This window comes from Rattus norvegicus, chromosome 6, assembly GCF_021556685.1.
Source record: "Rattus norvegicus strain SHRSP/BbbUtx chromosome 6, alternate assembly SHRSP_T2T, whole genome shotgun sequence".
NCBI classification, from domain to species: domain Eukaryota; kingdom Metazoa; phylum Chordata; class Mammalia; order Rodentia; family Muridae; genus Rattus; species Rattus norvegicus.
In genome coordinates, this window is record NC_141539.1 from 90,881,214 (window position 1) to 90,908,477 (window position 27,264).

General features: G+C 38.2%; 1 long non-coding RNA gene across 1 annotated transcript; it reads left to right on the plus strand.

Moving 5' to 3' along the window:
- Positions 1 to 421: 421 nt before the first annotated feature.
- On the plus strand, positions 422 to 27,264 carry LOC148005275 (uncharacterized). The gene is made up of 4 exons (XR_015623486.1): positions 422 to 559; positions 10,901 to 11,035; positions 11,311 to 11,412; positions 27,107 to 27,264. It is a non-coding gene; the product is annotated as an uncharacterized LOC148005275 (long non-coding RNA).

Sequence of the window (27,264 nt, forward strand, 5' to 3'; positions counted from 1 at the left end):
AGTCCAGGGTCAGTCCATGTATAGTCTTTAGGTAGTGGCTTAGTCCCTGGAAGCTCTGGTTGCTTGGCATTGTTGTACATATGGGGTCTCGAGCCCCTTCGAGCTTTCCAGTTCTTTCTCTGATTCCTTCAACGGGGGTCCTGTTCTCAGTTCAGTGGTTTGCTGCTGGCATTCACAGAGGCACAATCTTATACTACCACACTGTTAATCCCACAGCGTGAGAGTAAGACCAATACCAAAAATTTTGAGCCAATTTTGAATCAAGCTTTATTCAGTGCTGGCCAGTACAGTGGACATTGGCTGTGTCCATTCTCAGGATTCCCAGAGTATGGCCATGAATTGCATTTGTCATAATGTAATTTGCTCATAAAGACAAAACCCATAAAGCTACATACTTCCCAACTTCATCCAATCAGGGGCAAGCATACATCCTAATATACTTCCTGCCTGGATGTGATCAAGCTCACCCTGGACAGTTGGAACAAACAAGATTGTTTACAGAAGTGAAATACCTGGCATGTTATCTTACATGAACAACAGCCGCCAACATTTCAGGGATGTATCCTTCCTTGGGCAAGTGTGGCTGACCAATTAGAAGTTTTTTCTTTCCTTTCCTTTCCTTTCCTTTCTTTCCTTTTCTTTTTTTTTCTTTTTTTCTTTTTTTGCTTTTGTTTGTAGACCTCTTAAGCACAGTAATTTAAACTTAAAACATTAATTAACAAAACCTATGTATTTTCAGAGACCCTTACTTAGAAAAAGAGTTGAAGGGCAAACCAATATGAAAGCAAGTTTACAACTTATTTAAGGACATGTTTGATTGTTTTTTAAAATTTATTTAATACTTAATAATAATTCTTTGGTTTCTGGGCAAACATCCCCCTCCCCCCTCCCCTTCCTTATGGGTGTTCCCCTTCCAACCCTCCCCCCATTGCCGCCCTCCCCCCAAAAGTCTAGTTCACTGGGGGTTCAGTCTTAGCAGGACCCAGGGCTTCCCCTTCCACTGGTGCTCTTACTAGGATATTCATTGCTACCTATGAGGTCAGAGTCCAGGGTCAGTCCATGTATAGTCTTTAGGTAGTGGCTTAGTCCCTAGAAGCTCTGGTTGCTTGGCATTGTTGTACATATGGGGTCTCGAGCCCCTTCAAGCTCTTCCAGTTCTTTCTCTGATTCCTTCAACGGGGGTCCTATTCTCAGTTCAGTGGTTTGCTCCTGGCATTCGCCTCTGTATTTGCTGTATTCTGGCTCTGTCTCTCAGGAGTGATCTACATCCGGCTCCTGTCGGTCTGCACTTCTTTGCTTCATCCATCTTGTCTAATTGGGTGGCTGTATATTTATGGGCCACATGTGGGGCAGGCTCTGAATGGGTGTTCCTTCAGTCTCTGTTTTAATCTTTGCCTCTCTCTTCCCTGCCAAGGGTATTCTTGTTCCCCTTTTAGAGAAGGAGTGAAGCATTCACATTTTGATCATCCGTCTTGAGTTTCATTTGTTCTAGGCATTTGGGTTATTCAAGCATTTGGGCTAATAGCCACTTATTAGTGAGTGCATACCATGTATGTCTTTCTGTGATTGGGTTATCTCACTCAGGATGATATTTTCCAGTTCCAACCATTTGCCTACGAATTTCATAAAGCCATTGTTTTTGATAGCTGAGTAATATTCCATTGTGTAGATGTACCACATTTTCTGTATCCATTCCTCTGTTGAAGGGCATCTGGGTTCTTTCCAGCTTCTGGCTATTATAAATAAGGCTGCGATGAACATAGTGGAGCACATGTCTTTTTTATATGTTGGGGCATCTTTTGGGTATATGCCCAAGAGAGGTATAGCTGGATCCTCAGGCAGTTCAATGTCCAATTTTCTGAGGAACCTCCAGACTGATTTCCAGAATGGTTGTACCAGTTTGCAATCCCACCAACAATGGAGGAGTGTTCCTCTTTCTCCGCATCCTCGCCAGCATCTGCTGTCACCTGAGTTTTTGATCTTAGCCATTCTCACTGGTGTGAGGTGAAATCTCAGGGTTGTTTTGATTTGCATTTCCCTTATGACTAAAGATGTTGAACATTTCTTTAGGTGTTTCTCAGCCATTCGGCATTCCTCAGCTGTGAATTCTTTGTTTAGCTCTGAACCCCATTTTTTAATAGGGTTATTTGTCTCCCTGCGGTATAACTTCTTGAGTTCTTTGTATATTTTGGATATAAGGCCTCTATCTGTTATAGGATTGGTAAAGATCTTTTCCCAATCTGTTGGTTGCCGTTTTGTCCTAACCACAGTGTCCTTTGCCTTACAGAAGCTTTGCAGTTTTATGAGATCCCATTTGTCGATTCTTGATCTTAGAGCATAAGCCATTGGTGTTTTGTTCAGGAATTTTTTTCCAGTGCCCATGTGTTCCAGATGCTTCCCTAGTTTTTCTTCTATTAGTTTGAGTGTATCAGGTTTGATGTGGAGGTCCTTGACCCACTTGGACTTAAGCTTTGTACAGGGTGATAAGCATGGATCAATCTGCATTCTTCTACATGTTGACCTCCAGTTGAGCCAGCACCATTTGCTGAAAATGCTATCTTTTTTCCACTGGATGGTTTTGACTCCTTTGTCAAAAATCAAGTGACCATAGGTGTGTGGGTTCATTTCTGGGTCTTCAATTCTATTCCATTGGTCTATCTGTTTGTCTCTGTACCAATACCATGCAGTTTTTATCACTATTGCTCTGTAATACTGCTTGAGTTCAGGGATTGTGATTCCCCCTGAAGTCCTTTTATTGTTGAGGATAGTTTTAGCTATCCTGGGTTTTTGTTATTCCAGATAAATTTGCAAAATGTTCTGTCTAACTCTTTGAAGAATTGGATTGGTATTTTGATGGAGATTGCATTGAATCTGTAGATCGCTTTTGGTAAAATGGCCATTTTTACTATATTAATCCTGCCAATCCATGAGCATGAGAGATCTTTCCATCTTCTGAGGTCTTCTTCAATTTCTTTCTTCAGTGTCTTGAAGTTCTTATTGTACACATCTTTTATTTGCTTGGTTAAAGTCACACCGAGGTACTTTATATTATTTGGGTCTATTATGAAGGGTGTCGTTTCCCTAATTTCTTTCTCGGCTTGTTTCTTTTTTGTGTAGAGGAAGGCAACTGATTTATTTGAGTTAATTTTATACCCAGCCACTTTGCTGAAGTTGTTTATCAGCTTTAGTAGTTCTCTGGTGGAACTTTTGGGATCACTTAAATAAACTATCATATCATCTGCAAATAGTGATATTTTGACTTCTTCTTTTCCTATCTGTATCCCCTTGACCTCCTTTTGTTGTCTGATTGCTCTGGCTAGAACTTCAAGAACTATATTGAATAAGTAGGGAGAGAGTGGGCAGCCTTGTCTAGTCCCTGATTTTAGTGGGATTGCTTCAAGTTTCTCTCCATTTAGTTTAATGTTAGCAACTGGTTTGCTGTATATGGCTTTTACTATGTTTAGGTATGGGCCTTGAATTCCTATTCTTTCCAGGACTTTTATCATGAAGGGGTGTTGAATTTTGTCAAATGCTTTCTCAGCATCTAATGAAATGATCATGTGGTTCTGTTCTTTCAGTTTGTTTATATAATGGATCACGTTGATGGTTTTCCGTATGTTAAACCATCCCTGCATGCCTGGGATGAAGCCTACTTGATCATGGTGGATGATTGTTTTGATGTGCTCTTGGATTCGGTTTGCCAGAATTTTATTGAGTATTTTTGCGTCGATATTCATAAGGGAAATTGGTCTGAAGTTCTCTTTCTTTGTTGTGTCTTTGTGTGGTTTAGGTATAAGAGTAATTGTGGGTTCAAAGAAGGAATTCGGGAGTGATCCATCTGTTTCAATTTTGTGGAATAGTTTGGATAATAGTGGTATGAGGTCTTCTATGAAGGTCTGATAGAATTCTTCACTAAACCTGTCTGGGCCTGGGCTCTTTTTGGTTGGGAGACCTTTAATGACTGCTTCTATTTCCTTAGGAGTTATGGGGTTGTTTGACTGGTTTATCTGTTCCTGATTTAACTTCGGTACCTGATATTTGTCTAGGAAATTGTCCATTTCCTGCAGATTTTCAAGTTTTGTTGAATATAGGCTTTTATAGTAAGATCTGATGATTTTTTGAATTTCCTCTGAATCTGTAGTTATCTCTCCCTTTTCATTAATGATTTTGTTAATTTGGACACACTCTCTGTGTCCTCTCGTTAGTCTGGCTAAGGGTTTATCTATCTTTTTGATTTTCTCAAAGAACCAATTTTTGGTTCTGTTGATTCTTTCTATGGTCCTTTTTGTTTCTACTTGTTTGATTTCAGCTCTGAGTTTGATTATTTCCTGCCTTCTACTCCTCCTGGGTGTATTTGCTTCTTTTTGCTCTAGAGCTTTTAGGTGTGCTGTCAAGCTGCTGACATATGCTCTTTCCTGTTTCTTTCTGCAGGCACTCAGAGCTATGAGTTTTCCTCTTAGTACAGCTTTCATTGTGTCCCATAAGTTTGAGTATGTTGTACCTTCATTTTCATTAAATTCTAAAAAGTTTTTAATTTCTTTCTTTATTTCTTCCTTGACTAGGTTATCATTGAGTAGAGCATTGTTCAATTTCCACGTATATGTGGGCATTCTTCCCTTATTGTTATTGAAGACCAGTTTTAGGCCGTGGTGGTCTGATAGCACGCATGGGATTATTTCTAACTTTCTGTACCTGTTGAGGCCCGTATTTTGACCAACTATATGGCCAATTTTGGAGAAAGTACCACGAGGAGCTGAGAAGAAGGTATATCCTTTTGCTTTAGGATAGAATGTTCTATAAATATCTGTTACGTCCATTTGGCTCATTACTTCTCTTAGTTTGTCTACGTCTCTGTTTAATTTCTGTTTCCATGATCTGTCCATTGATGAGAGTGGGGTGTTGAAATCTCCCACTATTATTGTGTGAGGTGCAATGTGTGTTTTGAGCTTTAGTAAGGTTTCTTTTACGTATGTAGTTGCCCTTATATTTGGGGCATAGATATTTAGGATTGAGAGTTCATCTGGGTGGATTTTTCCTTTGATGAATATGAAGTGTCCTTCCTTATCTTTTTTGATGACTTTTAGTTGGAAATTGATTTTATTTGATATTAGAATGGCTACTCCAGCTTGCTTCTTCTGACCATTTGCTTGGAACGTTGTTTTCCAGCCTTTCACTCTGAGGTAGTGTCTGTCTTTGTCTCTGAGGTGTGTTTCCTGTAGGCAGCAGAATGCAGGGTCCTCGTTGCGTATCCAGTTTGTTAATCTATGTCTTTTTATTGGGGAGTTGAGGCCATTGATATTGAGAGATATTAAGGAATAGTGATTATTGCTTCCTGTTATATTCATGTTTGGATGTGAGGTTACGTTTGTGTGCTTTTCTTCTCTTTGTTTTGTTGCCAAGATGATTAGTTTCTTGCTTCTTCTAGGGTATAGCTTGCCTCCTTTTGTTGGGCTTTACCCTTTATTATCCTTTGTAGTGCTGGATTTGTAGAAAGATACTGTGTAAATTTGGTTTTGTCATGGAATATCTTGGTTTCTCCATCTATGTTAATTGAGAGTTTTGCAGGATACAGTAACCTGGGCTGGCATTTGTGTTCTCTTAGGGTCTGTATGACATCAGTCCAGGATCTTCTGGCCTTCATAGTTTCTGGCGAAAATCTGGTGTGATTCTGATAGGTCTGCCTTTATATGTTACTTGACCTTTTTCCCTTACTGCTTTTAATATTCTTTCTTTATTTTGTGCGTTTGGTGTTTTGACAATTATGTGACGGGAGGTGTTTCTTTTCTGGTCCAATCTATTTGGAGTTCTGTAGGCTTCTTGTATGCCTATGGGTATCTCTTTTTTTAGGTTAGGGAAGTTTTCTTCTATGATTTTGTTGAAGATATTTACTGGTCCTTTGAGCTGGGAGTCTTCACTCTCTTCTATACCTATTATCCTTAGGTTTGATCTTCTCATTGAGTCCTGGATTTCCTGTATGTTTTGGACGAGTAGCTTTTTCTTCTTTACATTATCTTTGACAGTTGAGTCAATGATTTCTATGGAATCTTCTGCTCCCAAGATTCTCTCTTCCATCTCTTGTATTCTGTAGGTGAAGCTTGTATCTACAGCTCCTTGTCTCTTCTTTTGGTTTTCTATTTCCAGGGTTGTTTCCATGTGTTCTTTCTTGATTGCTTCTATTTCCGTTTTTAATTCCTTCAACTGTTTGATTTTGTTTTCCTGGAATTCTTTCAGCGATTTTTGCGATTCCTCTCTGTAGGCTTCTACTTGTTTATTAATGTTTTCCTGTGTTTCTCTAAGGGAGTTCTTCACGTCTTTCTTGAAGTCCTCCAGCATCATGATCAAATATGATTTTGAAACTAGATCTTGCTTTTCTGGTGTGTTTGGATATTCCATGTTTATTTTGGTGGGTGAATTGGGCTCCGATGATGCCATATAGTCTTGGTTTCTGTTGCTTGGGTTCCTGCGCTCGCCTCTCGTCATCAGATTATATCTAGTGTTACTTTGTTCTGCTATTTCTGACAGTGGCTAGACTGTCCTATAAGCCTGTGTTTCAGGAGTGCTGTAGACCTGTTTTCCTGTTTTCTTTCAGCCAGTTATGGGGACAGAGTGTTCTGCTTTCGGGCGTGTAGTTTTTCCTCTCTACAGGTCTTCAGCTGTTCCTGTGGGCCTGTGTCTTGAGTTCACCAGGCAGGTCACTTGCAGCAGAAAAGTTGGTCTTACCTGTGGTCCCGAGGCTCAAGTTTGCTCGTGGGGTACTGCCTAAGTCCTCTCCGCGGCGGCAGCAATCGGGAAGATCTGCGCCGCTCTTTCTGGGATCCTCCGTGCACCAGGGTTCCAGATGGTGTTTGGTGTTTTCCTCTGGCGTCTGGATGTGTGCAGAGTGCAGCCTATTCTGGTTTCCCAGGCGTGTCTACCTCTCTGTAGGTTTAGCTCTCCCTCCCAAGGGATTTGGGTGCAGAGAACTGTTTATCCAGTCTGTTTCCTTCAGGTTCCGGCGGTGTCTCAGGCGCAGGGGTCCTGCCGCTCCTGGGCCCTCCCCTACAGGAACCCAGAGGCCTTATACAGTTTCCTCTTGGGCCAGGGATGTGGGCATTGGTTGGCAGTGTTGGTGGTCTCCTCCGCTCTGCAGCCTCAGGAGTGCCCACCTGACCAGGCGGTGAGGTCTCTCTCCCACGGGGTTTGGGAGCAGAGAGCTGCTGCGGGCCGGGATCCGCGGGTCATGTTTGATTTTTTTAACATAGATTTGAACAAGGATAAGCAAAAATAAAAAGATGCCAGAGCTTAAGTCCAAGTGGATCAAGGACCTCCACATCAAACCAGATACACTCAAACTAATAGAAGAAAAAATAAGGAAGAGTCTCGATCTCATGAACACTAGGGAAAATTTTTTTGTAAATTAATGATGCAATATTTTAATTAGGTTGATTGTGTTTTTATACAATATATACATATAAACACATGATATCATTGGTCAAAAAATTCTATAAAAGAGAAAAAATAAAAGAGAAATAATAGGAGGGAAGAAGAGAAGGAGGGGAGAAAGAGGACAAGGAAGATAGTAGGGGGAAGAATGGATAAAGGGAAGGAAAGAAAGAATAAAGGAAAACAAATCAAGCTAAGTAAAAAAATGATTCCAAATTAATTTTTAGGACATTTTTTATGCATACAATTAACTTAGAATCCATCCATAACTTAATTACTGTCCATCATCCTTTCTATTCGCCTTTATAGTGATTATGACTGAAGTCAGATGGATGTTCAATATTGTTTAGATTTCTACTTCCTATTTTACTTACTTCATTATAACATAAATATATTAAAATAATCTACCATTATTTATATTTAAAAATAATATGATTAAAGATTTCTATTAACAATTAATATACATCATTATCCTGAAAATTTTTTTCATCTCTGATAGTATTATCTGGTCATGTGAAATAGAGAAAATTGTAATACTATTTCATTTGTCTCATCAATAATAAGCAACCCTATATAAATGCATATAAGATTTCCATTATTCTTTTTATAAGAATGACTCCAACTGATAACCGTATTTTGTGATGTTTTCTAGTTCTATTCATTTACCTGTGAATATTATGATTTCATTTTTTAGCATCTGAGAAATACTCTCTTGTGTGAACATGCCACATTTTTTATATCTGCTCATCTGTTGAAGAATAACAGCTAGGTCATTTTCAATTCCCCACTGTTATGAATAACGTTGCAACAAACATGATTGATCCAGTATCCTTGTGGTAGGATAGAGCATCTTTGGGTATATGGACAGGATTGGTATAGCTGGGTCTTGAAGTAGACTGATTCTCCTTTTCTGAGGAACTGCCACACTGATTTCCATAGTGACTGTATAAGTTTGCATTCCCACCAGCAATGGAGGAGTGTTCTCATTACTCCACTTCCTCATCGTATGAACTTGTCACTCTTTTGATTGATGTTAGTCATTCTGACAGGGGTAAGATGGAATTGTGACAGTTTTGATTTGCATTTCCCTGATAGCCAAAGATGTTGAACATTTCTTTCAGTATTTCTCAGTCATCTTTCCTCTTTTGAGAATTCTCTGTTAGATCTCTACCCAATTTTTAAATTGATTTTTGTGGTTTTTTGTTTTTATTTTTTGATGTCCAAGTTTTTTAAAACTTCCTTATATATTTTGGCTATGAACCTTCTATTAGATATGTAGTTAGTATGGTGATTTGAATATGCTTGGCTCAGAGAGTGGAGGCAAGGTCTTGTTGGTGGAAGTGTGTCACTCTTGGGGTGTGCTTTGAGAAACCTTCTTCCTAGTTGCATGGAAAACAGTCTTCTGTTTCTCTGCAGAACAAGATGTAGAACTCTTATCTCTTCCCGTGCTATGCTTGCTTGGAGGTTGTCATGCTTCCTGCCATGATAATTGCTGCTGAGAATTAAACAAACTCTTTTGTACTCCTGAGTGGTCATACTCGCACACCAGCCCAAGGCCAATCTGGAACCAGCAATGAAATATACCTTTGTTCCCTCTATTTTCTTGGGCATGGTTGTGATTCACTATGTGGTTGCTAGGAATTGAACTCAGGACTTCTGGAAGAGCAGCCAGTGCTCTTAACCACTGAGCCATTTCTCACTTCTCCGTCCCTTCAATATTCTTTTATATTTAAACTTTATATTTAAAGTTTAGATTAAAGTATATGTATTAAATTGGAAAATTTCCTGAACAAAACACCAATGGCTTATGCTCTAAGATCAAGAATCAACAAATGGGACCTCATAAAACTGCTAAACTTCTGTAAGGCAAAGGACACTGTGGTTAGGACAAAATGGCAACCAACAGATTGGGCAAAAATCTTTACCAATTCTACATCTGATAGAGGGCTTATATCCAAAATATACAAAGAACTCAAGAAGTTAGACTGCAGGGAGACAAATAACCCTATTAAAAATGGGGTTCAGAGCTAAACAAAGAATTCTCAGCTGAGGAATATCGAATATCTGAGAAGTACCTAAAGAAATGTTCAACATCCTTAGTCATCAGGGAAATGCAAATCAAAACAACCCTGAGATTCCACCTCACACCAGTCAGAATGGCTAAGATCAAAAACTCAGGTGACAGCAGATGCTGGTAAGGATGTGGAGAAAGAGGAACACTCCTCCATTGTTGGCAGGGTTACAAACTTGTACAGCTACTCTAGCAATCAGTCTGGAGGTTCCTCAGAAAATTGGACATTGCACTACCTGAGGACACAGCTATACCTCTCCTGGGCATATACCCAAAATATGTTCCAACGTACAACAAAGACATATGTTTCACTATATTCATAGCAGCCCTATTTATAATAGCCAGAAGTTAGAAAGAACCCAGATGCCCTTCAACAGAGGAATGGATACAGAAAATGTAGTATATCTACACAATGGAGTACTACTCAGCTATCAAAAATAATGACTTTGTGAAATTCATAGACAAATGGATGGAACTAGAAAATATCATCCTGAGTCAGGTAACCTAATCACAAAAAGACATGTATGGTATGCACTCACTGATAAGTGGATATTAGTCCAAAAGCTTGAATTACCCAAGATAGAATCCACAAACCACATGACGCTCAAGAAGGATGACCAAAGTGTGGATGCTTCACTCCTTAAAAGGGGGAACAAAAATACTCATAGGAGGGGAGACAAAGTTTGGAGCAGAGCCTGCCCTACCTGGGAATATAGCATGTGTGTGTGTGTGTGTGTGTGTGTGTGTGTGTGTGTGTGTGTATACATACATATATATATATATATATATACACACACACATATATATATATATATATATATATATATATATATATATATGCCAAAACTGGATAATACTGATGAAGTCAAGAAATGCATGCTGCTGACAGGAGTCGGATATAGCTGTCCTGAATGCTCTGTCAGAGCTGTCAAATACAGAGGCTAATGCTAGCAGCAAACCATTGAACTGAGAACAGGACCACCGTTGGAGGAATTAGAAAAAGGATTGAAAAACCTGAAGGAGCTTGCAACCCCATAAGAACAACAATGTCAACTAACCAGAGCTCCCAGGGATTAAACTACTACTCAAAGACTATACATGGACTGACCCATGGCTCCAGCAGAGGATGATCTTGTTGGATACCAGTGGATGGAGAAGCCCTTGGTCCTGCTAAGACTGGATGCCCCAGTGTAGGGGAATGTCGGGGGGTGGGAAGGGGGATAGATGGGGAGGGGAACACCTTTATAGAAGAAGGGAAAGGGGAGGAGATAGGGGACTTATGTCTGGGAAACCGGGAAAGGGAATGACATTTGAAATGTAAATTGAAAAAAAAAACAATAAAAAAAAGAGAGATGTAACTCTCAGACAGAATCTCATTTCTCTGTCTTTACATTTATCTCTCTATAGGATTTTGGTGAATTGCCCTCAAAGAGCTGGTGAAAAGTTCACGTGAGATCATAGGATGACAGAATTATAATTGATAAGGCAGACTTCTTGATCTCTGTGATATAAGAAGATCGAATATCTGCACTCCGAACAAAAGTTAGTTATCTTGTTGAGATTCCCAGAAATTGCTTGGGGAAGGAGAATGTTCACACTTTAGAGCATATTCAATTCGACCTTAGAATTATTTGATGTTTTCATTGCTATTTTAAATCGTAAACATTGCATCTTTGTAGGCAACCTTGACAGTAGAAGATTCAGCAGGATGTAGGCTCTTTTTTTCTTCTCATATCCCCATAATTTTACTGTTTTTCTATCTTGCCTGAAGATGGAATACAAATTTCAGGAAAGTAATATATGTTTTCTCCACGCAGAGCTTGCATAGCTGCTGAGCTTGTGAAGTTTATTGTGAACTGTTGAAAAGAACTGACTGCATTCAAGCGTTCTGCTCCCTATATGCCTTTGGACTGGGAAAGGTTATTGTTTTTTCTTTCCTGTAACAATACCTATTCTAACTGCTGGGATAGAGCAGGAGATGAGTAATCATTTATTGGGTGAATGAACACCTATCACAGTGAAGTATCGTGTTCAAATCCAAACTAATCCTCCAAGCCTTATAGTTGCGTCCTTATACATGTACACAACTGAAAAGAAGTATCATGGGGATTTCCTGCACTTCAACATTTAGTGTATTTCCTGCAATATATTAGTGGATGTTTTATGTAGCCATGTTATTTCAATCATTTTGTTTTTGTGTCTTGTGCCAAAAACTAATTTCCTGTGAAAGCAAGATGGTATAGCTTGTTTGAAAGTTCTCATCTATGCGTGGATTCTCAGTGATGTAGGGAATTCCCAGTATTTCAATGGAATTCTACTTTTGGATGTGTTCTGAGTCCACATGGCTCTGTCCAATGGGAGTATAAGCAAAAGCCAGGGTTCACAGTTGAATATGTGAACAAAGATGAGTAAACAAACTATTCTGCCACATATGATTTTCTCTTTCAGCTTTTTACATGAGCTGAAAGAGAGATAAAATGGTCATTTTTGTTTGCTAACAAAAATATTTGCCACTAATATATTGCAGGAATATCTCTAATAATACAATTAAACTGTGAGGTTAATAAGATTAGGCTGTTAATAACGACAAACCTATGTATAGCTTTAATGCAAAAGAAGATTCACACACATATGTCATATATGATATATATCATTTCCACCTTATAAATGTTTTGTTTTCTTTGGTAGTGGTCTTAGCATAAGATGTGCATTTAAATAATCACAGATATACTTAAATTACATAAAAACTCATTATCAGTCACTATGCAATCATCTCCCTAAGCATAATTTTAAGATTCAGGCAAAGCTGTAGATGTTATCTTTTTGTTCCTGAGTGCTTTTTTTGTTTACTCATTTTAACTTAAGGAAGGTTCCATATCTTAAAACAGTTTCAATCTGTTTCTTTTAATGGCACTCATCAAAAACAATGATTGGAGGTTTTTAAAATCATTCTTTCATCTCTCTAGCAGGGGAACTATTTAATGAGATTCCAATTAAGCGGTATTTTGAATTTAATTTTATTTATAAAATGTTAAGATACTTATGTACCTTAAAAAACTCATTAAGTAACAAAAGACACAAAATTACTTTTTAAAAAATTGAATGAGCAAGGGACACAAATTTATGATGAAGAAAGTTTTTCTAAGAAAGAATGGCCTATATTATAAATTGAACTTGTCCACAAGGCATTTAATTTAGAATGATTAATAAAACTTTAAAATAGCATGTCAGGCTTGAAAATTTCAAATACACACAAATGAAATCTTTACAGTATCAAAATTAAACCATAGAAAATGTTAATTTATTAGCAAACTTAGTTTTAGTAGAACGTATATTTAGAAAGAATGTTTGGAAATATTGTCCGTGTATAGGAAAGTCTAAATTAGAATATATTTTCTCACAAAAACTTTAGTGAAGAGGTTGTGGGGAGGGGAATTTCCTCGTGTATTAATAATCACTATGCAGGATTAATCTTTTAGTAGGGAAAAAAGGAAAATACTCTAATGATGTTAGATTTTTGCTTAGAAAGATTATGTAAAATTCCTGAAAAGTTTTTTTTTGAATTATAACACAAAGCAACAGAATACAAGCCCGAGAAACCGCATAAAAGCCCCACCCCAGGTTAAGGCAGCGTGCCTGCTCTCGCAACACAACGTTTGTAAAGCGGAATAGATGACTTGAAATATGTTGAGATTATAGAGATTTGAGGTGAAGTAATTGTCTCCCACCTGACCTCTTGTGCCTATTAACATGGCAGTTAGTTTGAAGAGATGGAGTCACACAGAATCCTGATGCATTGTCTTGATGTGGTCAGCCACTCAGTGATTTAAGCAATCAAACAAACAAAACAAACAAGGAAACAAACAACCCCCAAAAAACAAAATAAACTCCAAGATTTTACACACAAATCTCTCTAAAATAGTGTTATTCTTTCTCTGAGATCATAAGAAAAAGCAAACAATGAACATGAAAGACTTTGTTAAATCTGTTTTTCTTTTTTCTTTTGCAGCTTTTCATATTCTACTTTTGTTCCCTACATTCAATGTGATTTTTATATATTTTTTAAAATTTGTTTGTACAGTTCAGACTTTATCCCCCTCCAGACCAGCCTCTGACTGTTCCACATCCCATAGCTCCTCAGCTCCCCTACAACCTTCCCATCACCTGCCATCCCTGACCCCCTGCTCCACTAGGGTGTCTCTACTTCCTCACCCCCCACCCCACCAGACCTCTCCACTCCCTGCAACCTCCAGTCTCTCGAGGGTTAGGTGCATCTACTCTGACTGAACCCAGACATGGCAGTCCTCTGCTGTATATGTGCTGGTGATCTCACATCCACCTGGTATATGGCGTTAATTTTGGAGAAGGTAGATTGAGGTGCTGAGAAGAAGGTATATTCTTTTGTTTTAGGATGAAATGTTCTGTAGATATCTGTTAATTCCATTTGATTCATAACTTCTTTTAGTTTCACTGTGTCTCTGTTTAGTTTCTGTTTCCATGATCTGTCCATTGATGGGAGTGGGGTGCTGAAATCTACCACTATTATTGTGTGAGGTGCAATGTGTGTTTTGAGCTTTAGTAAAGTTTCTTTTATGAATGTTGGTGCCCTTGCATTTGGAGCATAGATATTTAGGATTGAGAGTTCATATTGGTAGATTTTCCCTTTGAGGAGAATGTTCTTCCTTACCTTTGTTGCTAAATTGTAGTTGAAAGTCGATTTTATTTGATATTAGAACGGCTACTGCAGCTTGTGTCTTGGGACCATTTGCTGGAAAAAATTTTCCCAGCCTTTTACTATGGGATAGTGTCTGTCTTTGTCACTGACGTGCTTTTCCTGTATGCAGCAAAATGCTGGATCCTGTTTATGTATCCAGTGTGTTAGTTTATATCTTTTTATTGGGGAATTGAATCCATTGATGTTAAGATATATCAAGGAAAAGTGATTGTTGCTTCCTGTTATTTTTGTTGTTAGAGGTGAAATTATCTTTGTATGTCTATCTTCTTTCGGGCTTGCTGAAACATTACTTTCTTTTTTTTTATCTTTATTAACTTGAGTCTTTCTTATTTACATTTCGATTGTTATTCCCTTTCCTGGTTTCTAGGCCAACACCCTCCTCCCCTTCTCTATTGGTGTTCGCCTCCCCACCCTCCCCCCATTACCGCCCTCCCCCCAACAATCACATTCACTGGGGGTTCAGTCTTAGCAGGACCCAGGGCTTCCCCTTCCACTGGTGCTCTTACTAGGATATTCATTGCTACCTATGAGGTCAGAGTCCAGGGTCAGTCCATGTATAGTCTTTGGGTAGTGGCTTAGTCCCTGGAAGCTCTGGTTGCTTGGCATTGTTGTTCATATGGGGTCTCGAGCCCCTTCAAGCTCTTCCAGTCCTGAGAATTTCTTACTGAAGACAACCATATGGCAAAACAGGAGAAATTCTGGGATACTGATATATTTGTAGCGCCCACGACTGACAGCACTCTACCACTGAACTATGCCACAGTCCTGTACATGGTAATAAAGTATCTGCTACAATTTAAAAATCAAATCCTGGATGTACAAGGATTTCCTTTTGAAGGCTGCCTTTTGTGTGGACCATGTTTGGTGATTTTGTGAAAGTGTCTGTCTGTACCTGGATATTCTAGTTCTCTATAAAACAACGCAACAAATGAAAGCTGAATTTTACAGATTATGAAGAATTTTATTTAAACACAGTATGCAAAATATTAAATAAGGTAAGACTGAGGAGGTATCTGTTGTGAACCAAGAGGACCTGCAAGAGGGCAGGCATTAGGGAAAAATTGTAAGAATAAGAGTGATATATTTCACCTGTCATTCATAATAATCCTGTTAACCATGTGGCCTATACTCACATAAGAATGGGTTATACTGGGGGACTACATTTTGTGACTCTCTAAGTTAACCAAAGATTTGAGAGTTTTATTTTTAAAATTACTTTTTTATTTGATGGATATCATTATCATACTAAATATAATTCAGGGATGATTGGTATAATTCCAGGAGTCTTGAAAAGAAACATTCAAAATGCCTACTTCTGTTTTTTTTTCTCTCTCATGTTTCTAAAGATACAGCCTTTGTTTCTCTTTCAGTGGTCATTGTTGTAAGCCTTAATAATTTCAATAAAAAATCCATTTTTCTGTTTTACTTGATTAAACCATTAAATTAGCTGTAATTGTGTTTAATGTGTTATGATAAAATTATGTTCTTGCAGATGTAATCTCCAACCAAACAGAAAATAAATTTCATTCTTTATTTCATTCCCTACATATATTTTAGTTGATACTAAATATTTTTAAATTAAAGTGAACTATAAAACCTGCCACTTTCTGTTAACTGCCACTCTGATGTCCCAACAGCAATGTTAGACCGACTGAGCTTCATTGTAGTGAGAGCAAACAGCACATAGGCTAATACCCTTCTAGTACACACTTAGCAAATCCTCTTCAATGTCTGGAAGATAGCAGTGATGTGTTCTCGGAGAGTCTTTATTGACTGAGTAACTAGTCTTGGGTAGTGTTATCAATTGCTGCCTTGGTTTCACTCAGTTTGGAACCTATCTGTGGGCCTACCTTCAAGCTTTTACTTAAACACCTGGCATTCATATCTTTTCATTTCTCATAAAGGTTTTCTAGGCCATGCTGATTGCTTGGTCATAGTCTACCAGAGGCTGAAAGCAAGCAAGCACTGATGGTTATGTGTGAGTGGACAATCAGGATATGTCATACCATCCTCTTCCTCTTCTGTCACCTCTGTGGGCATATGCCCAAACACTTAGACTTCAATTGCTGTTGTATCTGTTATTACAAAATGCCATCATGACCAACCTGCATACATGGTGGTACTGGTGAAACTCAAGGGGGAAGCTTGTCTGCAGCTTATTAAATGTTGAAAATTTATACTGATTTAAACCAATTTATTCCAAAGGGAAAATAAAACCGCTTTCAACTGGTTTTGGGAATGTTTCTTTATTGCCCTTGAGAAGGGTTGGGTACAAGGAATAAGTAGTTTAGTGTCAGTCAGGAAATGTAACAAGTTCCTCTGCCACTAAAAATTCACTTTTTTTCCTGTCTCATATTAAACATTGCTGACAATTTCTAAAATTAATGAAAAGAATAGTAATTCACTTGAATGCCCAACACCTTGTCTGAAACTGGGCTTCTTCCCTCAGTTTTTCTTCCTTGGGAAATTTCACTTTAGGACATTTTTTAATATGTCAAGTTTTAAAACTATTTATTTTATATATTCACTTTACATCCTGCTTACTGCCCCATCCCCAGTCACTCCCTTCCACAATCCTTCCGTCCATTCTCCCTCTTCTTCTCCCTGGAGTGGGTGGCATCCTCTTGGTTATACCCCCACCTTGTCACATCAAGTCTCTTTGAGACTAGGTGAATCTTCTCCCACTGAGACCTGACAAGGCAGCCCAGCTAGAAGAACGCATCACACAGACAGACAACAGCTTTTGGGGATAGCCCCATTCCAATTGTTCAGGATCCACATGAAGACCTAGCTGCACATCAGCTACATATGTACAGGGAGGCCTATACCTGTGTATGTTTTTTGGTTGGTGGTTGAGACTCTGAGAACCCCAATGGTCCAGGTGAGTTAACTATGTTGGTCTTCCTGTGAAGTACCTACCCCCTTCAGGTCCCTCAATCCTTCCTCCTATTCTTCCATAAGACCCCCCAAGCTCCATCTACTCTTTGGCTGTGAATGTCTGCATCCATCTGAGTCAGCTACTAGGTGGAGACTCTCAGAGGACAGCCATGCTGGATTCTGGTCTGCAAGGGTTACAGAGTATCATTAATAGTGTCAGGGATTGGTGCTTGCCCATGGGATGGGTTCATTTTGGGCCAGTTAATGGTTGGCCACTCTCTAAGTCTCTGCTCCATCCCCCATCCCTGCATTTCTTGTAGACAGGATACATTTTGGGTAGGAAGTTTTGTGGGTGGGCTGGTTTCCCTATTCCTCCACTGGGGTTCCTGCCTGGCTCCAGGAGGTGGCCTCTTCAGGTTCTATATACGCAATGCAGTGAGTAACAGCTAAGGACACCCCCAATTGATTCTTGGGTGCTTCCCTTATCCCAGGTCCTTGTCTTGTCCTGTGAATACCTCCACCTCTCCTCCTGCACCAGTTGCAGAATTCCATTCATTATCATAGACATCTGGCCATCTATCCTGTCCCTATTCATACCTGATCCTGACTCTGATATTCCCCTCCTTATCTGCACTCCCACTGCCTGCTCCCTCCCTCCATTTGCTTCTTATCATTATCTTAGTCCCTCTTCTGAGTGATATTCAAGCATCCTTTCTTGAGTCTTCTTTCTTGTTTAGCTTGTTTGGGTCTGTGGAGGGTAGCATGGGCATCCTGTGTTTTATAGCTAATATATAGCTAATATCCACTTGTAGGTGAGTACATATGATGAACATCTTTTGGGCACTGGGTTACCTCACTCAGGATTATATTCTCTAGTTCCATCCATTGGCCTACAAAATTCATGATGTCTTTTATTTAATAGCTAAGGAGTATTCCATTGTGTAGATGTACTACATTTTCTGTATCTCTTCTTCAGTTGAGGGACATCTGGGTTGTTTCCAGAATAAAGCTGCTATGAACAAAATTGAGCAAGTGTCTTTGTGAGATAGTAGAATTTCTTTGGAGTACATGTCCAGTAGTATATCTGGGTCTTGAGGTAGAACTATTCCCAGTTTTCTGAGAAACTGCCAAATTGATTTCCAAAGTGGTTGTACAAGTATGTACTCATCATCTTCAACAAATGGTGCTGGTATAACTGGATAGCTACATGTAGAATAATCCAAATAGATTCATATTTATCACCCTGCACAAAACTCAAGTCCAAGTGGATCAAGAATGCCAACATAAAACTGTGTACACTAAATCTCATAGAAGAGAAGGTGGGAAAAATACCTTTGAATGCATATAGTACAGGATACAACTTCCTGCCAAGAACACCAATCACTCAGGCTGTATGATAGACAGTTGATAAATGGGACTTATGAAATTGCAAGGCTTCTGTAAGGCAAAGGTCACTGTCAATAAGACAAAACAACAGCCTAAAGATTGGGAAAGGATCTTCACCAACATCATATCTGACAGAGGACTAATATCTAAAATTTATAAAGAACTGAAGAAGTTAAAATTATTTTTAATTCAACAAACACGTAGAATTGTGTCCAATGTGGAAATGGAGTATAACTGGATGCCTGGATCATCTTTCAGGATTTCCTTCATATGATAGACAGCACCCTTAACTGGTAAAGCAAAATAATTCCTTTTATCCTTTAAGTTGCTTTTTTTTCCAGAGTATTTTATCACAGCAACAGAAAAGATAACTAGGACAGTGAGAATATTTAATGCTGTGTTGATTAATTAGCTCAAGGTGTCAAAATGGGATTTAAAAAGGATTTGGACCAATGGGGTTTGCCTCATTATCATGATAGGAAAAAGATTGCTCAAAAGCAAAGTATATAATAGTTTTGTGAAAAAATACAAGAAAGCTGGAAAATAATATATAAGCTAATAACGGTTTATCTTTTGATGTGCTTAGAAGTTTGGGTTTAAATTGATATAATGACACATTACCGGATCAAGGTTTTGTAAAAAAGAATGATATGACCTGGTTAGTGTTTTGAGTATTATCCATCGCCAGATGCATGGTGGATGTACATACAAAGGAAAGAATTGTGTGAAAATGGATGCTGAGAGAGTCAGAGGTCGAAAGCCAGTTCTTCTGTCTAGCTTTTTATTCACCCCCAAATAGTGTCTCTTCTTTTTCTTATCTGTTGTTGGGAACACAGCATGAAGGTTCAGATCTCTGGAGAACCCAGTAATGTTAAGCATGCAGGATTGTCTTTCCAATAGGAAAGATGAAAAGCCTGCTCTTCTATCCCGAGAGCTGGGGATTGGAAGTGACTAATAGCCAGTTGATAGGTGTTATCTGTTCAGACAGGCTAAATCAAGCTCCTACAAACAAGACTGGAGATACTTAACAGTCTAAACGACCCCCACATCATTTGTATAGCCAGAGGTTTCCCCAAGTTTCCACAACCAGAACCAATACAAATGACCTCTACACCACCTCTATCTGTACAACCTAGACCAGGCCTGATAGCTTCTCTTGCCCTTAAGCTAGTTCAGGTAGCCTATCTCTAGAATCTATCTTCTTGAAAGAAACATCAGGCACCCTGAGTTGAGTTTTTATGTAATTACACTTCTTTGTGCACTGAGAATTGTTATACATGAGGAAACTTTCCAAATTGTACTGTTTAAAATATGCTGGCAATGAACTGCCTGGCATTAGACTACCTGAAGACCATCTTCAGGGTCCCCTTAACCTATGTTTATAATTTATCAATTCACGTGTCAGAAATGCGCATTAAGTAATTTAATGAGTAAAATACATTAAGCACCTAAAGAAACAATGGTAGCTCTTTTGGAATAAAGTATGAAGCATAAATTGTTTCTACAAGTAATTTTGACTCACCACAGAAATAAGAAAGAGAGTGATAACATTAAAAAAAATAAAAGGTCCTAGGATAGATAAAGATTAAATATGATTTAGTTCTTGCATGTGAGTTGAACATAAGGTTGAAAGAGAGATGCCACTCATGAAGTAGTAGGCATAACAAATATTCATAAGCAGGGAATAAAATTACTCCCGGTTTCAGAAAAGTTAGAAGAGAGAGCAAATTTTAGAAATGAAGACAATGAAACCTTTGTCTGTTTAGTAATGTAAACTTTGCTCATAGTTCATAATTAGATGGCTGCATCTTCTCAGCTTCTGATGAGAGTCATTTGCTGCCCTTGTAGGAGGAAAAGCAGAATAAAATAATATGTGTTTATGTGTAGAACAGAGAGAAGGAATCCCCTCACTTTGTAACTACACATCCTCCCACTACTCCTACACTACTGACCCAGTGTCCCAAGAAAGGTGTCTGTGCCAAAGGTTCTATTTCTTAACACTACTGCCTTGATAACATATTGGTAGAGTTAACTGAAACCAGATTTAGACAACTAGAATTATGGAGAATGTGGTTCAAGTACAGAGAAAGAAAACCATACATGCTGTATGTACCTTAAGCATTCTCCTTCCTCTCCATATCTACTTCTATTTCAGAAAGCTTACTTTCCAGATTTAAAGACCATGATATTCCTTTGGCACTTCGGAACCTTAAATTCTGAAATATAGCCAGAGTGTCCGTTAGAGACCTGCAAGGAAACAAAATCAGTGGTATATACAGATACATAAGAGTCTGTTTATTGTGAAAACTGGGTAAGGTAATTAGGACAAGAAGTCATAATATATTGACTATACACTGGAGTAAAAGAGAGGCAAATAGAATTCAACTTGGATCTGTAGGCCCAAGAACCAGACATGCTGATTGTAAAGTTCTATTACTGAAGCTGAAGGGCTATGAATTTAGGGCCGGGGGTATTGCTGCTGAAAGTCCTAGACTCTGAAGGCTGAAGGATTTCGAATCTAGTAATGGGCACAACATGCATACTCTTGTGCTGTGAAAGGGAATGAATTATCTTTCTCTAATTTTTGATCACTGTGCTACTGAACCTTTTTTTTTAACTAATATTATTATTTGTTGTTCTGAAGCATGAGGTGGCTAAGATGCCCAGTCTCACTGTAGGCTTTGAACCTGTACTCCTCTTGCTTCAGAGCCCTGTGTAGCTGGGATAAGCAAAATGAGTCACCATGTCCAGCTACATATATATTTTTTCATTCAAATGTTAATATCTTCTGAAGACACTGTAACAGACATACTCAGCCATCTTGATAAGACTTAACCCAGTCAAGTTGATATATAAGTTAACGATGCTTGTCAAACATGCCCTTCACACTGTATCATTAACCTTTCGGATTTACCTCAGTTGTAAGCATTCTAGTCAATCTGCAGAATATCCATTTGTAACACAGGCTGTGGTTTTCTCAAAACTGAAAATTTCTGATACTATTTTGTCAAAAGTAATTTGACACCAGCAAGGTTTCAAGCAGTAATATTAAGCAGTAGTGTGCTGTTTAATAGGAATTGTATCGTAATCTCTCTCTCTCTCTCTCTCTCTCTCTCTCTCTCTCTCTCTGGAATACAAGTCCTGCATGGATATCAATTTTGTGAATCACATTTGTGTTTTTCTTTTTTTCTTTAAATTTTCTAGTGAAATGATTATATCCTAGTACACAGAGAAAAAGCATTACTCCTTGCACCAAATCAACAATTTTAGCTTCATTTTCTACACTTTCCTACCTGGAGTGATTTTTCTTCCTGGATACCTACATCAATGTAGTTTTATAACCAATGATATGAGGAACTGACTAAGTATACTTGTTCAATGTGGTTTTCTATGTTAGCTCATCTAATCTTGCCCAATAACATTCTCTTTGTTTTGTAAGTGAGCAATATTATAGATTTTTAAATTATTCATTCCCATAAGTTCCTGTGTTCCAGTTTCACCAAATGTAGTAATTTCAACAATACCTGTCCCACATAGTCTCAAGCATTTGGACTCATGGTCCCTGACTGATAGCGTTGTTTGTAGAGGCGTGGGTGTGGACAGATTTGCTGGAGGAAGTTAGTCACTGGGGACAAGCAGTGTAAGGACTCAGCTTCCTGTTCCAGTCTCCATTCCTGCCCTTTGCTGCCCTTTCTAGACATGATGAACTCTCATTCTTCTGAAACCTTAAGGTCACACAGGCTCTTCATTCTATACACTGCCTTGATTATACTGTTTTGCCACAACACCAGAAAAGTAACTAATACACCTCGTGATAGAACTTTTATTATCGTTCATAATGTTTTAGAGAGCATGTGAGCAGAACACAGTTTCACTTATTATAGAGAGGTGCATAAAAAGAGTTTGGGTTTTTTTTTGTTGTTGTTGTTGTTGTTTCTTTTTTAGCATCATGGAAAGTTGCTATATCTCTTTCTCCTATTCTGTTATCATTTAAGAACTTAGGAATTAGACATGTAGGAAATGGTTCTCCCCAATCTGGTTTAATGAACATCTTTGCATAAAGTTTTGATGTGTCAGATTTTGAATCAACAGTTTTATCATGCCCACAGGTGTTCTTCATGTCTCTTGTCAAAATATTCTGCCTGGCTCAGAACTTGCCCTCTCTAGTAGTATTCTACATAAAACTGAACCCAGCTCTATATGGAAAAAGCTTTCTGAGCTTTAGATCTTTTTTCTGTTGTTGTTATTTGAAGCAGAAGTTGTTTTTATATGATTTAAATAACACTTGCATGTTAAACTTTAATGGAATAGTGAAGGCCTGAATGGTGTATATTAGGAAAGTATATGCCAGATGATGCTTTCAAAGCACTAACACTGCGATTAGCTTCTTTCTTTGGTTTTCTTCTTGCTGGGACTGACTCACTCCCTGCTCATATGTTGACATCAGGATCCTCAAGGCAGCAATGTAATAGCCAGCTAATATTTGTGAGAGCTGATTCAGGTTGTAAGGGAAGTAGTCTGATGGAACAATTCTCAGGTATTTGTCTTGCCAATCAAAGATGTGAATATACAGAAAACGATGGTCAACTATGAAGCAAGAAGCTGTCACTCGCAGGTCACTGTGTCTTTCTGGATTTTAATCTAGAATGCTAAGCCTTCAGAGTTGTGAGAATTCACTTCTTTTAACTATAAGCCAGCAAGATTATAATATTTGGTAAAAATGGCCAAGCTGACTGAACTGTTCCTCCATGGTCTTTTCCACTTCAACATTGAAGAGGCAAAAGTTATTCCATTTTATTTGTCTTCAGAAAACAATGTACCTATTTGTAGAAGTCTTAACTTAGCTCCTAAAAGTGTACTTATACAATATTTACTTATATGCAAAGATTATAACACAAATATTGGTTTCCCAAGTATAATCATAGCACAGCTAAAATCCATAATTTTATAAATATTTGTCAGCTGTAATAGTTGAAAGCCATTGGTTATTAAAAACTAAATTGCCTTCCTAAAAATTATATTCATATGAACAAAGTACACAGTGGGCATTTATAGAACAAATGTTTTATTTGAACAATTTTATTAAATATTTATATTGAACTTTAGACTTGTATAAAGTTTAAGGACTCAAATTCTTAGGTTTTCATGTTTCATCTAAAAACATACCAACTCTTCTAAAGGAACAAAGTCACTCAACAAATGGACAGATCAATGAGGAACAAAAAACATTCTTTCTGTAATGCAGTGCACACTCTCTGAAAAAAATCAGAGATGAAATTAAGACATGTACTTCCAGGTGCTATCTGTTCAGGTAAGTAGAACACTAAATTTACACTAAGATGCCTAAAAGCTATGGAAAATATTCATATTTCATTTGATAGGTATTTTAGCCTTGATTCTGTATAGTACACTTTGTAAGCCTTTCAAGTTTTCTTTCCCATTTTTTCTTGGTGAATGTGTAGGACATTAGTTGAAGTAAACACTATGCTGTCAGCTAGTTATAACTCAGATAAATTGTGAGAAACCACCCACTGCAGCTAGTATTTCAGATCCATGCTAACCTAAGCCTCAATACCCAAGCTATGGATATCTTACTCCTTTCCTTTCTGGTTTCACTACTGTTGTCTTAGATTTTGCTTTTCAAAGTTTTTCCTTAAATTGTCTTCCTGCATTTTCTTTTGTATCTGAATGTGTTTTCTCATTTTTGTACATACTTGGCTACACTTCTGTTATTAAAAATGAGTAAGCTATTTTAAAATATGTAGGAGAGGCATTACAATGTTAGGAAGACATATTCATATAAACATTTTACAGAACAAAATTTTATATATATATGTATATATCTGTATATATCATGTCACAACTATAAACAAAAAGTTAAGAAGTCACATACACCCAGACACCCAGACACACAGACACAAAGACACACACACACCCCCCCCCACACACACACACACACACCCACCCAGAGAGAGAGAGAGAGAGAGAGAGAGAGAGAGAGAGAGAGAGAGAGAGAGAGATACAATGTTGATCTTTGCCAGAAATTCTGTGATTTCTTTTCTCTAGACAGAGACAAACCTGAATAGTTGAATACCCATGGATAATGTCATTAATAAGCAATAAAAATTAATTGCTACTTCAATAAAATATAACTCCTTTACTCTTAATTGCTATGTTCCTTGAAAAGTAGACTATTATTGAAGTTTTTCATCTAGAAATTTTGGGTATAGTATTACTTTTTAAAAAAATGATTTTAAGCTAAAATACTTGAAAATGATTTTACAGAAAACTGTGATAATTTAGTACTTGAAAATAGGTCCTTCAAGAAAAATATATGTCAGTCTATAGCATTACCATCACACACTACTTCAAATTACCTGGCATTTATGGAAAGTGCTAAGCGATGCTTGAATTAATCTGAAGTCAGAACTTAAAACAGTGCACATTCTGTATCTCAGGGAGTGTGTGTGCATGTGAATGGTTCTTCCTCTATCTCAATGGAGCTGGACATGCTGTATTATACATTGATCCTTTCCATAAGGTTCTTTATATCTGTTATTTGTTGCAGATGTAGGATTTGTACAGAACATTAGCCAATCAATACTTAACTCACTCAACTCATAAATTGTGTTTACCTGCTTTATTAGGGTATAATTGGCAAAAATATGAATTATGTACACTTAGAGTACACAAGAGAATACTTTAATATATGGATAATTGTTTCTTAGTTGGTATTTCTACTGCTGGGATAAAATACTATGGCTGAAATTAATTTGGGAAGGAAAAAGTTTATTTCACTTTATAGCTTGTAGTCCCTCATTTAAGGAAGTCAGAGCAGGAACCTAGAGGCAAAAGCTGATGCAAAGGACATGGAGGGGTGCTGATTATTGGCTTCCTCCTTATGATTCTCTCGGTTTTCCTTTTATAGCACTCCTGACCACCAGTCACAGGGTGTCATTATCCACTGTGGAAAACAGTGTTGATCTCTCTTCCAGAAAACACTAATTAAGAAAATGCCATACAGGCTTTCCTATAGTCTGGTCTATGGAGGGATTCTCAATTGAGTTTCCTTCCTCTCAGATGACTCTAGCTTGTGTCAAGGTGACAAAAAACCAGCAAAGACAATGGTAAAAAGAACAAATCAAAGTTGTCACCACATTTAGGATGTCACATTCTTATCATTTGAGTGGGGGATATGGGAAAAACATTGAAAACCCTCTCATTAATTTTCAAATTCTTTGTATGAAAATATTAACTGCAATTAAGTGGAGCTATTCGATTTATATGTCTTGTCCAAGCGCAACTTTGGTACACTTTGACAAACGTTTTATGGAGAACAAGGAGAATAATCTGCAGTGTTTGTCAAGAGAAGGTTTTTTATTTTTTCTCAAGAGAAACGACAATCTCAGCTCAGATTTAACATTATGCTTTTGTACAACGAAACCTCCCCTGCAGAGCCTTGAATCTTCCTGATCTGCCAATAAAACAGTAGTGAAATTTCATCTGCTTTACTCACATAATGCTGTGCTTGATCCTCGGACTGAGCTGTTATGTGGCAGGCTTAGCTGAGTTGCTGGGACTATCAGGACCCATGAGTTTGCTCTGAGGGAGATTTAGTGTGGTCGAATGCCTTCATTCCCACAAGACAGCAATCAGACAGACGGTTTCCTGGTGCTATAGGGCCAGTATCATTCTTTCCAAATCACCATGTTTGATTTCAAAACTTTAACTGGGACTAAAGAGAGAGTTCAATTAGTAAAGTGCTTTCAGTGCAAACACAATGCCTTTGGTCTGATCTTCAGAAGCCATATAAAAATCCAGCTGTGAGGGTGTGATTTTGTAATCTCAGTGCTAAAGAGTTGTAGATAAATTCGATAATTTTTATTTATGTTTCAAATGTTATCCTTTTTCACAGTTTCCTGGCCATAAGCCCCCTATTCCATCCTCCTCCCCTTCTTCTATGAGGGTGTTCCCCCTCCCCAACCACCTCCCCTTTCCACCCCCTGACATTCCCCTGTATTGGGGGGTCCAGTCTTGGCAGGACCAAGGGCTTCTCCTCCTATTGGTGCCCAATTGGCCATCCTCTTCTACATATGCAGCTGGAGCCATGGGTCTGTCCATGTGTACTCTTTGGGTAGTGGTTTAGTCCCTGGGAGCTCTGGTTGATTGCTATTGTTGTTCTTATAGGTTACAAGCCCCTTCAGCACCTTCAATTCTTTCTTTAATTCCTCCAACGGGGACCCTTTTCTCAGTTCAATGGTTTGCTGCTAGCATTTGCCTTTGTATTTGTCATTCTCTGGCTGAGCCTCTCAGGAGACCACTATATCAGGCTCCTGTTAGCTTGCACTTCTTGGCTTCATCAATATTATCTAGTTTTGGTGACTGTATATAAATGAGCTGTATACCCAGGTGTGGCAGGCTCTGAATGGCCATTGTGGTTAAGCCATGTAAAATGGTGGACATATCCAGAAAATTCCTATACGGCTCATGATAAGGATCCACATGAAAACCAAGCTGAAAATACACTCTAAACTTTGTGAACATGAGTGTGAATTGTCAGACTGATGAGTTTGACTTCATATAGTAAACACATTGTGTTCTTTTTTTTTTCCCAGAGCTGAAGACTGAACCCAGGGTTTTGTGCTTGGTGTTCCAAATCAGATTAAAACAGATAATGGAACTAGCTATTGCAGTCAAGCATTTGAGATGTTTTTGGGACAATTTGATATTACCCATATTGCTGGGGTTTCTTATATTCCTCATGATACAGGTA